Source organism: Quercus robur, chromosome 2 (assembly GCF_932294415.1).
Source record: "Quercus robur chromosome 2, dhQueRobu3.1, whole genome shotgun sequence".
Lineage (NCBI taxonomy): Eukaryota > Viridiplantae > Streptophyta > Magnoliopsida > Fagales > Fagaceae > Quercus > Quercus robur.
The window spans coordinates 5,655,876-5,668,473 of NC_065535.1; positions in this window are offsets into that span (position 1 = coordinate 5,655,876).

Below are 12,598 nucleotides of genomic sequence, written 5' to 3' on the forward strand. Positions count from 1 at the left end.
AACATGGTTTACAAAAACCATATAATACCTTTGAATAGATGACTAAAATTTCCTAATTTCTAGGATGAAATTTGGAAAACATAGATTATTACCATTTTTTTATGGAGTAATTGCTATTTAGACTCTAAAAATCAGTCAATTTTTTCTTTTCTTATAAAAATTTTGTAAAAATATTTCTTTAAGCTAATATCTTTAGGGTCTTTCTTAACTTTTCCCTTCTTTTAATAGTCTTTTGACATGTGAAATGTTTTTGAAACCTTACTAAGAAAAATGTGAAACGTTTAAAAACAATGGTCGAATAAATCTGAAAATTTTAATGTCAAATACTCCATATATCATATCACATTGTTAATGTCAAAAATTGTAGGCTTTTAAAACTTATATGTGATAGTATATGAGTTATTTTTCTATAGTAAGTTGAAGATACCTTGTTCCAAGGGATTGAACTCAAGTTCTTCCCTGGGAAGAGCCGGGAAGTATCATTGCGCCAAAAGATTCTTGATATATGATTCCATATCATTCTCATCAGTATTTAACTTGTGGATGCCCAATAAATTTTATAATAAAAATATATACGAATGATACATAATCAACTATATATAACCACTGCGCACCCTTAATGCGGTAGTCACTCCACAAATATAAATGCTTGTGGGGTGTGAGAGATAAGGGTCGGAATTCAAGTCTCTAGGAAGGAGTTTCACACACATATACACTTAGATTATACTAGAGTAGAAATTATATCTTGTAAAAAATATATATATCTCGTTATAATAATGCCTAATATTCACTCCACTACAAAAAAAAATATCTCGTTATATTTATGTAGTGGAGTGAATATTAGGCATTATTATAACAGGATTAACATTGGACCTATTTCAAGCATTGACCCAAATGGAGGAAACAAATCCAACATAGACTGGCCTATTATAATAATAAGTATAGGTCCTTGGATTATTGGTCAGGCCCAATGCCCTTCCAAGCCTAGTGCCAATGTCATGTTTGAGCTACAGAGGTAAATCCTAGAGAAGGTAAACTTCTTCAAGGTAGCTTTCTGAGATTTCTAGATGATTCCACAACAATCTCCACATTAATGAAGGTCACTTGCCAGTCATCACCGCATTTAATGCAGAAGAACAAGCCTCAACAATTTAAAAAAAAAAAAAAAAAAAAAAAAGTTCTTAGAAGTCTTCTTTCATGATATATAACCAAAAAAGGAGAGCCTAACAATACTAGAAGTTATCTAGGTGGATGCTGAACAGTAAGAAGAAGCCCTAGAAAGCTCCATTCATGATGAAAATCCAAGAAAGAATAGCCCAATAAGATTAGAAGTTATCCTAGTGGACAAGGACAAAACGTGAAGAAAAAGGAAATGGCTCATATAAAAGGAAAGAAAGAAGAAAGAGGAGGACAACATAGAATATAGAAAAAGAGAGAGAGAAAGACATTGTAAACACTTTTGAGAGTATTATCCTTGTAACAGCATACCAAAAGAAATAAAGAATAATTCAATTTGATGATTTTGCATGTCCTTGTGGATCAATATCAACCCATAATACAAATTAGTTGTATTGCATGTCTTGCTTAGTATCTTGAATCACAAAATTAAGGAACATGTTCCTACAAAATAAATAAATAAATAAATATATATATATATATATATATATAGAGAGAGAGAGAGAGAGAGAGAGATGGGTTTAAGTTACATTTGGTGTAACTCTACAAAAGTTACATATTTTTTAGACCATAGATTTCAAAAAAATCACATCAACCAACTAAATTAATTTGAGAGAATATTATATTATTTCCTTTTTTACTTTGTTTTTTTCTCCTAATTAATTCCTCCCTAACCTTGCACAAGTGCCTATTCTTACCATACTAAGTAGCAAATTTGCTTTCTCATGGTCTTATTCTTAATGTTCTTAGGTTGCAAATCAGTGAGTTGAAACTGCCATCAATAATAATATACTAAGGATGTGATTCATAATAAGAGAAAATAAAATACATAATATTTGTGTGCTATGAAAAAATTAAGGTTTGAAGCCCCATGTTGAAAGCTTGTGTCTGAGGCAACAATACAAGCATGAAAACTTTTACTGTTTCAAACTTCAAAGTTTAAAAGAATAAAACTTTATTTCCAACTTCTTTATTCTTTTGAAAGCTAGTATTTAAAACTTACTGCCTCTTTGGCTTTTGCAACCGAATATTAATAATTGCTTTTGCTAGGAGATTTTGAGTTTATGAATCCACTAGCGTTTATGAATACAAATTGAAATCTGGTTTTTTTCTTTTTTTTCTTTTTAATGAATCCGCTAGCGACTATGAATGAGGGGTCATTGTTTTCAAATGCAAATATGACATCATTTATGGGAAAGGAAATTGAACTGCTGAAGTATAATTTCAATGGAGAGGATTATAGAAACATAAAGGTAACAGCAACAAAGTCCCTCAAGATTGTTTACAGTACAATTCCTTAGTTTTTTTTTTTTTTTTTTTTTTTTTTTTTTTTTTTTGCAATAAAATTAATCATTGTTTCTTTTAAAAAAGAAAGGAAAAGAAGAAGAAGTGGTGGCATGCCCGATTTACGAGGTGAAATTTGGAAAGGAATAAATAAAAGAGAGAAAAGAAAAAAAAAAAAAAAAAGATGCAATTAATTAGGTATGGATGTCAAAAGTAATAAACATTTAATGATGCATTTTTTAACTATTAGATCTTTTTGAAATCAATGGTTTAAAAAATGTGTAACTATTATGAAGTTACACCAAGTGTAATATATATAATAACAAACAAGACCATTACTAGGAGCAATGTAACATAATCAAATTTATTAAAAAAAATTTCCTAGAAAATATCACAATATTTAATTATAATTAGTTTCATGTTAGGTTACTTTGTTTTATTAAATAAAGCTCATATTCTACAGTCATTAATAAAAAAATATGTTGGAAATACTCAATGCAGTTAACACAAAATATACAAATTTTGAAGTCAATACTGTAATTAAGTAAACATTTCTTTCGAATATTAATTTCCAATTCCCAATCAACAACAGGTAGATCCATAGGGCAAATGAGTTCTAATTGATTTTAACTAATGAATAAAAATCAAATTAAAAAATATATAGTATAATGATGATTTGTAAAACTATGGATATTAAAAGACTCAAATGACAATATAAGAAAGAGTAAACAAAAAAGTAAAAGACTTCTAAATAGATTTGTATAGGTTGCTTTATTCCAATAAAATATTAAGTTATAATTGATCTCAACTAACAAAAATCAAATTAAAATAATTTAGAATATATATTTCTATAATGATAATGTATACAAATATGAGCATTTAAAAACTTAAGTGGCATCATAAAAAAAGGGTAAACAAAAAAGTTAAAGACTTTTCTTTTATTTTGTATTATGTAGCTTTCTAGTTGGCTTAATTAGTACATCTTATCATCAAATAAGAGTCCTAGATATACACACACAAACTCATAATAATTTCTATCTAATAAATTGATGATATATACACACATACAAAGTCATAATATAATGCGTTAATCTCATTAAATGTTAATATATTATAAAAGAGATTATGTCAAACATATAAGATATTCCTATTGTTATTAAAATTTAAGAGTGATCAACTCTACCTCCAAGAAGTTGGCTTAGTGGTTCCTAAGACCTCATGATATCTATGAAATTTTGGATTTGAAACCTCTTGTCAACATCTTGAAGCCACCCTCATAGGATTCTTATGTTTGCATAAAAATGTTAGGAAAAGTTAACTGTGGGGTCCAATAGTTTGTGGGTTCGGCCCGCTCGCTCATGGGGAGTTCACAGACCCCAAACTGAAGGAGGCCAGGGCCCAAACCCAAAAATAGTGGGCCTAAAGTGGCCCGAAGATACGTCCGAGGACCGCTCAGTCCTCGGAAGACCCAAAATCCCATTGACGAAAGTGGAATACAAGCAAATTTAAAAGATCAGAAAATATCTAGGGGAAATTGTCCTTAATACCCTTCATTGATATGACATTGCACCTAATAGAACCGGATTCCCAGGCTTTATTGACCATCTCCCACAATTTCGGGATTAGACTGATGGGACAAATCTCTGTCCTGGAAAAGTCGACCCTACACGTGGACGGGGGATAATAAACGTAGGCTAGTATAAAAGGAAAGGTAAACTAATAAGGAAGGGGATCCCCATCTCACTTCCTAAAAAATACTCCAGGAATGAGAATGCCCGGATAGTATATGCGCTCCACCATGGAAAACCCATCGACGGGTAACCGGAGAAAAACACTAGTACTCCTCGGACAGGATCCGAGGAGCCCAATCCCTCAATTTGTAAAGTTAATGGGCTTAGATAACCGGACTAAAGCCTTTTCAAGCCTAGGTTTATCTAATGTCCGGCCTGTACTAACGCCCCGTGACCCAACTCTAGCCTTTCAAGCCCACTCTCTACAAAATTTATTGTGAGGGATCCATCACGCGCGAGCCCAACGTCATCGTTGGGCCGCTTGAGAATCGTGTCCCTACAATTGGCGCTGTCTGTGGGAAGGCTTGCGCGTTGGCACGGGTGGCGCATGAGTCAGCTCTCCAGCAAGCAGAGATTCACGAGTTTTTCCCATCTCCGGCGACGTACAGTTGTTGCTCCGTCATAAGCTTCTGCTAGGGGCTACGCCTTGCACTGCTAACGGAGCGGGCAGATCTAGGGGTTTCCGGCCTCGAGCCAACTCTTCCCTCCCTGGCCTAGGGGCTGACCTTCGAAAAATAAATAAGTATAGAGAAAAGACTACTTAAAAAGAAATCTTACAAGTTTTGGACAGAACCAAGGCCTTGCATGGTCCTCGGACCCAAGCCTATGGGGAAACCAAGTACAAACAAGAAATCTTACAAGTTTTGGACAGAACCAAGGCCTTGCATGGTCCTCGGACCCAAGCCTATGGGGAAACCAAGTACAAAAAAGAAATCTTACAAGTTTTGGACAGAACTAAGGTCTTGCATGGTCCTCGGACCCAAGCCTATGGGGAAACCAAGTACAAAAAAGAAATCTTACAAGTTTTGGACAGAACCAAGGCCTTGCATGGTCCTCGGACCCAAGCCTATGGGGAAACCAAGTACAAACAAGAAATCTTACAAGTTTTGGACAGAACCAAGGCCTTGCATGGTAATCGGACCCAAGCCTATAGGGAAACCAAGTACAAACAAGAAATCTTACAAGTTTTGGACAGAACCAAGGCCTTGCATGGTCCTCGGACCCAAGCCTATGGGGAAACCAAGTACAAACAAGAAATCTTACAAGTTTTGGACAGAACTAAGGCCTTGCATGGTCCTCGGACCCAAGCCTATGGGGAAACCAAGTACAAACAAGAAATCTTACAAGTTTTGGACAGAACCAAGGCCTTGCATGGTCCTCGGACCCAAGCCTATGGGGAAACCAAGTACAAACAAGAAATCTTACAAGTTTTGGACAGAACCAAGGCCTTGCATGGTAATCGGACCCAAGCCTATAGGGAAACCAAGTACAAACAAGAAATCTTACAAGTTTTGGACAGAACCAAGGCCTTGCATGGTCCTCGGACCCAAGCCTATGGGGAAACCAAGTACAAACAAGAAATCTTACAAGTTTTGGACAGAACCAAGGCCTTGCATGGTCCTCGGACCCAAGCCTGTGGGGAAACCAAGTACACAAAAGCACCATCGGAGTTCCGTACTTCCCAGTCGATTGCTCGGATGGATTATTTCGAGATCATCAATCTTGGACGATGTTCACGCGCTTATCACAGAATATTCAACTGTTATCCCGGTTAGTTTCCTAAGTTTGATTTACTATGAATTATCGATATAATGCCTGATAGTATTGATAAATTGGAGTTAGCTAGATTATGTTTCAAACTATTTTGCTCTAAATATTCTGAAAGAAACACACGCATGGGGCACACTCACTCACAAAGTAGTGTAGTCAAAGGAACAGTATCCAAAACAAGTAAAGAAATTTCCATTATCACTAAAACAAAGAAATAGTACAGCGTACAATGAAAAGCTGGAATCATTTTGCGTTAAAGCTCATTACATAACCGAAAAGAAAGGAAGATACAAGAGAATAAAATGAAGCTGAGGAAGTAGGTCAGAGGAGAGGTTGGCTACAGCCCCAAGACCTTGTTCTTCCTCAATGCTTTCACTTGCCCACAACTCAAACAGCAAAAGAGACCCAACTTGAACCTGACACCGTTGAAGGAAAGGTGCAGGGAGTTGGAGGTTGAGGGGCTTTCTCTAAATATACGCCTGCCGCAAAGCAGAGGCGCTGATGGTAGAAAATCTTTCTTCTGACATACCAAAATTCTGGCATGAACAGAACCTGCTTCGGATTTTGACTAAAAGAGGGAGAGACACCCTTCCCCCTCGGTCGAAATGGAGTATTCTCCTGAACCTATGCTTCCTGTGCCCATACCGTACTACTCTGAGTCTCATAAAGGCACGGTGCATCTGCGGCGGAGAAAGTTCTTCCTTCCCAACCCTTGCCTTAAACATGTTGTGCTAAGAGAAGAGAGCTCCAGATGTGGGAGTTACGATATGGGAGAAAACTAAAGGATTTGTGCGTATATAAAGCAACTTCCTCTCCCTCCTATTTATTGGAAAAGACAAGGTGGTGGCAGTCAACTCACGCGGCATCCCCAGGGTGCGCTACAGACAAAACAGTTCTGGCTCAACTTCCAACATCAACTGCAACCACAAGATTAAATAAGCCTCGTAAAGGCGCGCCTCGGTCATTGTGACATCAGAGAGTACCGCGTGGCCAGAAGTTGCAGAAATATCTCTTAATTCATGGGCTAAGTGGATTCGCGGCCCAGGCCCGCTTTGCGTGAGGGCCCAGATACTGTGGCCCACGCCGAGAAATAGCCGTTGCCAAGGATGACCCCTGCTCGGCGCCTTGGGAAATGCCTGATGAAAGGGACTTGCATCGTCCTCGGACCCAAGCCTATGGGAAAACCAAGTACAAAAAAGATATCTTATAGGTCTTGGACAGAACCTAGGGCTTGCATGGTCCTCGGACTCAAGCCTAGGGGGAAACCAAGTACAAAAAAGATATCTTATAAGTCTTGGACAGAACCTAAGACTTGCATGGTCCTCGGACTCAAGCCTAGAGGGAAACCAGGAACATAAAAAAAAAAAAAAAAAAAAAGAAAAAAAAAAAGGGAATATCCTATAAGTCCTGGACAGAACCTAGGACTTGCATGGTCCTCGGACTCAGGACTCTTGGGAAGCCAACTACTCGGATGGAGAAGTTTCTCGGCTCAAATATCGTGAAATGTTAAGGCCAGTGTGTTAAGAAGATGGCGAGACAAACTGACGATCGTTAGCCTAAGGAAACTATTCATTGGGAAGGTGACATGTCCTCGGATAACTACTTCTTACACCTTATCGAACATTTAGTCCCCACCTCGACTAATTTTAAGGTAAGTCTCGTTCTTAACTGGTCGGATTGTTATGTCGAATAATAATTTGGTTAAAGTTATTATGGCGTCTTTTTATTAGCGAGTATTTTGGCCTTAGTTGTTATTGATTCTAATGCTATACTACTGTGCCGAGCAGAGCTTGCAAATTTATTAAAACATATAAACAGAACATGCGAAATAGAATAACAGTAACTTTTATTAATATAAAAAAAAAAAATTTTATTACAACGTACAAGGAATGGCTTAAACAAGCCTATACAAAAAATGAACTGCCGAAGCAGTAATAACATCCGTAATACAGATAAGTAAACCGTCAGGTGTCCTTTAAACTCGCCTTCAAAGTCTCTCTGAAATCTCTGCCTCAGTACTGCTCATATCAGGAGAAGAACCTTATGTAGAAAAGATGAAGGAGAAGGAAGAAAAATTGGAACACATGGAAGCACTTCAGCAAGCTCTTGTCGCTGAGGAATGCAAAGGAAAAAGAAGATGGAAGACATGAGCAGGAAGGAGGAGAAGAAGAGGGAAGCAAAGAAAAGAAAGTAAAAGGTGCAAAAGAGGGAGAAGGGGAATCAAAGGATGGCGCCAGTGAACAAAGAGAGGAAGAAGTAAGGGCGTTTAGTCCCCGCCTCACTCCTAACTCTTAGCACACTGGAGCCATATTAGGTATGCTCATGAGAGAGCGGATGGAGATGACAAGGGAGGTTTTCGACTCAGTCACACCGGAAGTGAGATGTGACGAGTCCCTGCTTCGGATTTTGGCTAAAAGAGTGGGGAGGCAAATCTTGAGTCTTCGCCACCCTTGCCCCGACCGAGCCATCTCAAGTTTTATTAGGACATGGCGTTTCTGGGAGATAAAGGGTTTATTCATGGCTGACTACTATGGCGGATGTATTAGGGGATAGGAAATGATCAGATGGAAGAAGTGAATTTTGAGAAGGGCCTGAGGGATTCAGATATGAGAAAATCGCCTTGTCTTCTCTCTTTATATAGGGAACGAAGAAAAGGATATATACCACGATCAGATCCCCAGGGAAATCTATAAAGAAGAACACGCCGTTTCGTTCTCCCACGCCATCAGTAACCGTTAGATCTGGGAGGTCTCGTAAATGGGAAAATATTAAAGGCACGCTTCAGATAACCAAACGGCATAATGGCAACGTGCGCAAATTGAGGGAGCGTCTTGTAGACCGGCGCATTCCTCGGGGAAGTGAAGAGTCGCAAACGTTGATCAAGGACTGAATTGGATGAACTGCAATAAAGGCTTGATATTACCAAAACCCACCTTTCCAACCGAGACGTTGGACAGCAGGGTTTTGAAGGGCTAATGTGGGGTCCAATAGTTTGTGGGTTCGGCCCGCTCGCTCATGGGGAGTTCACAGACCCCAAACTGAAGGAGGCCAGGGCCCAAACCCAAAAATAGTGGGCCTAAAGTGGCCCGAAGATACGTCCGAGGACCGCTCAGTCCTCGGAAGACCCAAAATCCCATTGACGAAAGTGGAATACAAGCAAATTTAAAAGATCAGAAAATATCTAGGGGAAATTGTCCTTAATACCCTTCATTGATATGACATTGCACCTAATAGAACCGGATTCCCAGGCTTTATTGACCATCTCCCACAATTTCGGGATTAGACTGATGGGACAAATTTCTGTCCTGGAAAAGTCGACCCTACACGTGGACGGGGGATAATAAACGTAGGCTAGTATAAAAGGAAAGGTAAACTAATAAGGAAGGGGATCCCCATCTCACTTCCTAAAAAATACTCCAAGAATGAGAATGCCCGGATAGTATATGCGCTCCACCATGGAAAACCAATCGACGGGTAACCGGAGAAAAACACTAGTACTCCTCGGACAAGATCCGAGGAGCCCAATCCCTCAATTTGTAAAGTTAATGGGCTTAGATAACCGGACTAAAGCCTTTTCTAGCCTAGGTTTATCTAATGTCCGGCCTGTACTAACGCCCCGTGACCCAACTCTAGCCTTTCAAGCCCACTCTCTACAAAATTTATTGTGAGGGATCCATCACGCGCGAGCCCAACGTCATCGTTGGGCCGCTTGAGAATCGTGTCCCTACAGATATAATTTCTCAAAATTTTATGTACTTATTACTATCTATTTATTTTATTATTATTATTATATGGGTTTTCTATTAATTTTATTTTATAAAAAAAGCATGCTTAGTAATATATAAAATATATAAATAAAAATATTTTAAATAATTTTTTAATCGCCACACCCCACTGTACCCGTATCCTACTTTTTCAAAAATTACTGAGTCCCACACTCACACCCGCACCCGAATTCGAAAACTCACCCATGCTTTATAAATTTCAATTTATTTCCAATCACTGGTTATATAGTCCATGTTTGCAGAAAATATGTGATAATTACTTTAAGGAACCAAACAAAATTCCAATTTAGTTGGAGAAGTCATTTAAAAGTACATGCAGAGGAAGTTTGAACACTATTCTAAATGGTATGAACACTAATATATATATATATATATATATATACTACACTCATAATACACGCTTTGCGCGTGCAATAATGTACTTTTTTATTTTTCATGTTTTTTTGGTTTAGTGTAATAATATTTAAAAGTGATATATAAATAACCGTGTGATTTTTTTTTTTTTTTTTAAAGAAAGAGATAAGATAACGTAGAATAATGTTTAAAAATGAGATAGAGATAGTGTCCTTAGTTTTAGGCTGAATGGAAAAGATAATTTAAAAAAAAAAATTAAAACTTAGGAACAGTAAATTACTCTTTTAACTAGTTTGGATTTTTTTAATTTATTATTATTTAACTAAAAGATAGGAGTATTTTAGAGAGTTTAAGAATTTGTATGAGAGTATTTTAATACGCAAAATGTTGAAACCCAAACAAAGAATCCTGTTATTAATACTATAGATAAATATACACACACAATTGTTTAGATGACATGCTTTGTGAATGGTTTTAATAAAATAGATGTTAGTGGTGAGGCCATGTGAATATAATATACTCCAATCACAACTTATTACCTTCATAGCTGTGAACAATTTTGTTTCCAGTATTACTTACTTAGCTTCCTACTACCACGACAGCAAGAAAATAGAAATTGATGACTGGGAAAAAATTTCTTAGCATATTGAATTTACAAAACGATGTTACTCAAACAAAATTGAAATTAAAGCTTTAATGATATATTCTAGCTTCTTCAAAATAAAGATTTACTCTAGCAAATTGAACAAGTTAAGAATGCTCTTGCATTTGAATGAAAGGGCCTAGTGCAGAGGGAACAATATGTCCCAGTTGGGCTTAGCCCCATGTTTGTCAATGACCAGGCCTTTCTAACGAAAGCTGGTAGATGACTTCAGGCCGGGATTAGTTGGCCCAAGCCAAACAGCCCATTCACAAGTTTCTTCATGCTTCAAACGATGAAAGCATAATTAAAAAATCTATTTTGAATTCACAACCTACATGACAGGGAAAAAAAATATAGATACAGAACATGAGAAGTGTTATGTCCACAATATTTTTACAATATTTTCACAATAAATTACAAGTGGTTAGTTGTTATTGGTTCAAATTTAAATTTAGCACTGAAATTACTTTTTTTAACCAAACAATAATTCATGCTAAAAAAAAAAACTCAACAATAATAACCAGTAACAACCTGCTATTTAGAATTTGTTGTAAAAATGTTGTAAAAATGTTGTGGACATATCATTTCTCTATAGAACATAGAACATAGGTTTCCAACTGAATTCAAACACTTGGTTGTATTAAATAATAAGACACAAATAATGTGCCAATGGGAGCTTGGTTCAGCTGGGTATGATTCGTTTGCTCTGCCTAACACGCTCAGGTTCGATTCCCGCTACCAGCAGGAGTCTGTTGGTGGGCATCACATCCTTAAGCGTGTGTGCTCTGCCCGGGAGTTTAATATAACCATAAACACCCCCATTTTTCTTTCTCAAAAAAAAAAAGAAAAAAAAAAAAGAAGAAGATACAAATAATGTTATTTTTCTAAGAACAATCAAATTCAAAACGACTAAGGGCCTGATTAGTAGGAGGGTTTTTGTTTTTGTTTTCAAAATAGTATAAAAACAATTTTCAAAAAATTAAACTTGAAACTAGTTTTCAGATAATAATTTTTATATTTAACGAGTTTGGCTCCCACTTTCAAGAACAATTTTCAAAATACTAAAAACAAAAATAATTGTTTAGGAGACCATTTCTATTTTTGAGATTTAAAAAAAAAATTACAAAAAGTAACATGTAGAATCTGTAAATTACCTTTTTTTTTTTTGTAGATAATGATAAGGGAATAGAGGTTATCAGGTTTTTTTTATTTTTATTTATTTTTATTTTTTTTAATGATAAGTTTCAAATTTGAAGTGTGAGAATTCTTTTTGTGATAAAGATAAACTCTTAAATTTAAGAGATAAAAGAGTTTGGACAAATATGTGGGGTCCACTATTTTCAATTTATTTACATCTATGTCATTAAAAATATTTTTAGTATCATGAAAAAACTCCTTAAGTTGTTTTCAAAATCTTGTTTTAAATTAGGAAAATAGGATACAGTTTTTTGAAAACTGTATTTAGAAAATATTAGCAAAACAATAAATTCAAGTGTGGAACCCACCATTTTATGGATTATAAAACAAAAAAAAATTATATTTAAATACCCTTACCAAACAACCCCTAAGTATTTGAATTTAATTAGGGAATTTAAGGGCACGTTTGATAAGAGTATTTAAATATAGTTTTTTGTTTTGCCATCCATAAAATAGTGAGTCCCACGCTTGAATTTATTGTTTAACTAATATTTTATAAATACAATTTTAAAAAAACTATATCATATTTTCCCAGTTTAGAACAGGATTTTGAGAATGGCTAGGGAGTGCTTTCAAGATACAAAAAATGTTTTTAATGACATAGTTGTAAATAAATCGAAAATAGTAGACCCATATATTTGTCCAAACTCTTTTATCTTTTAAATTAAGGAACTTATTTTTATCACAAAAAGACACACTTCAAATTTGAAACATATCATTAAAAAAAAAAAAAAAAAGTACATGATGAGCTCTATATCCTTATCATTATCCACACAAAAAAGAATCTACAGATTTTACACGTTACTTTTTGTAAATAT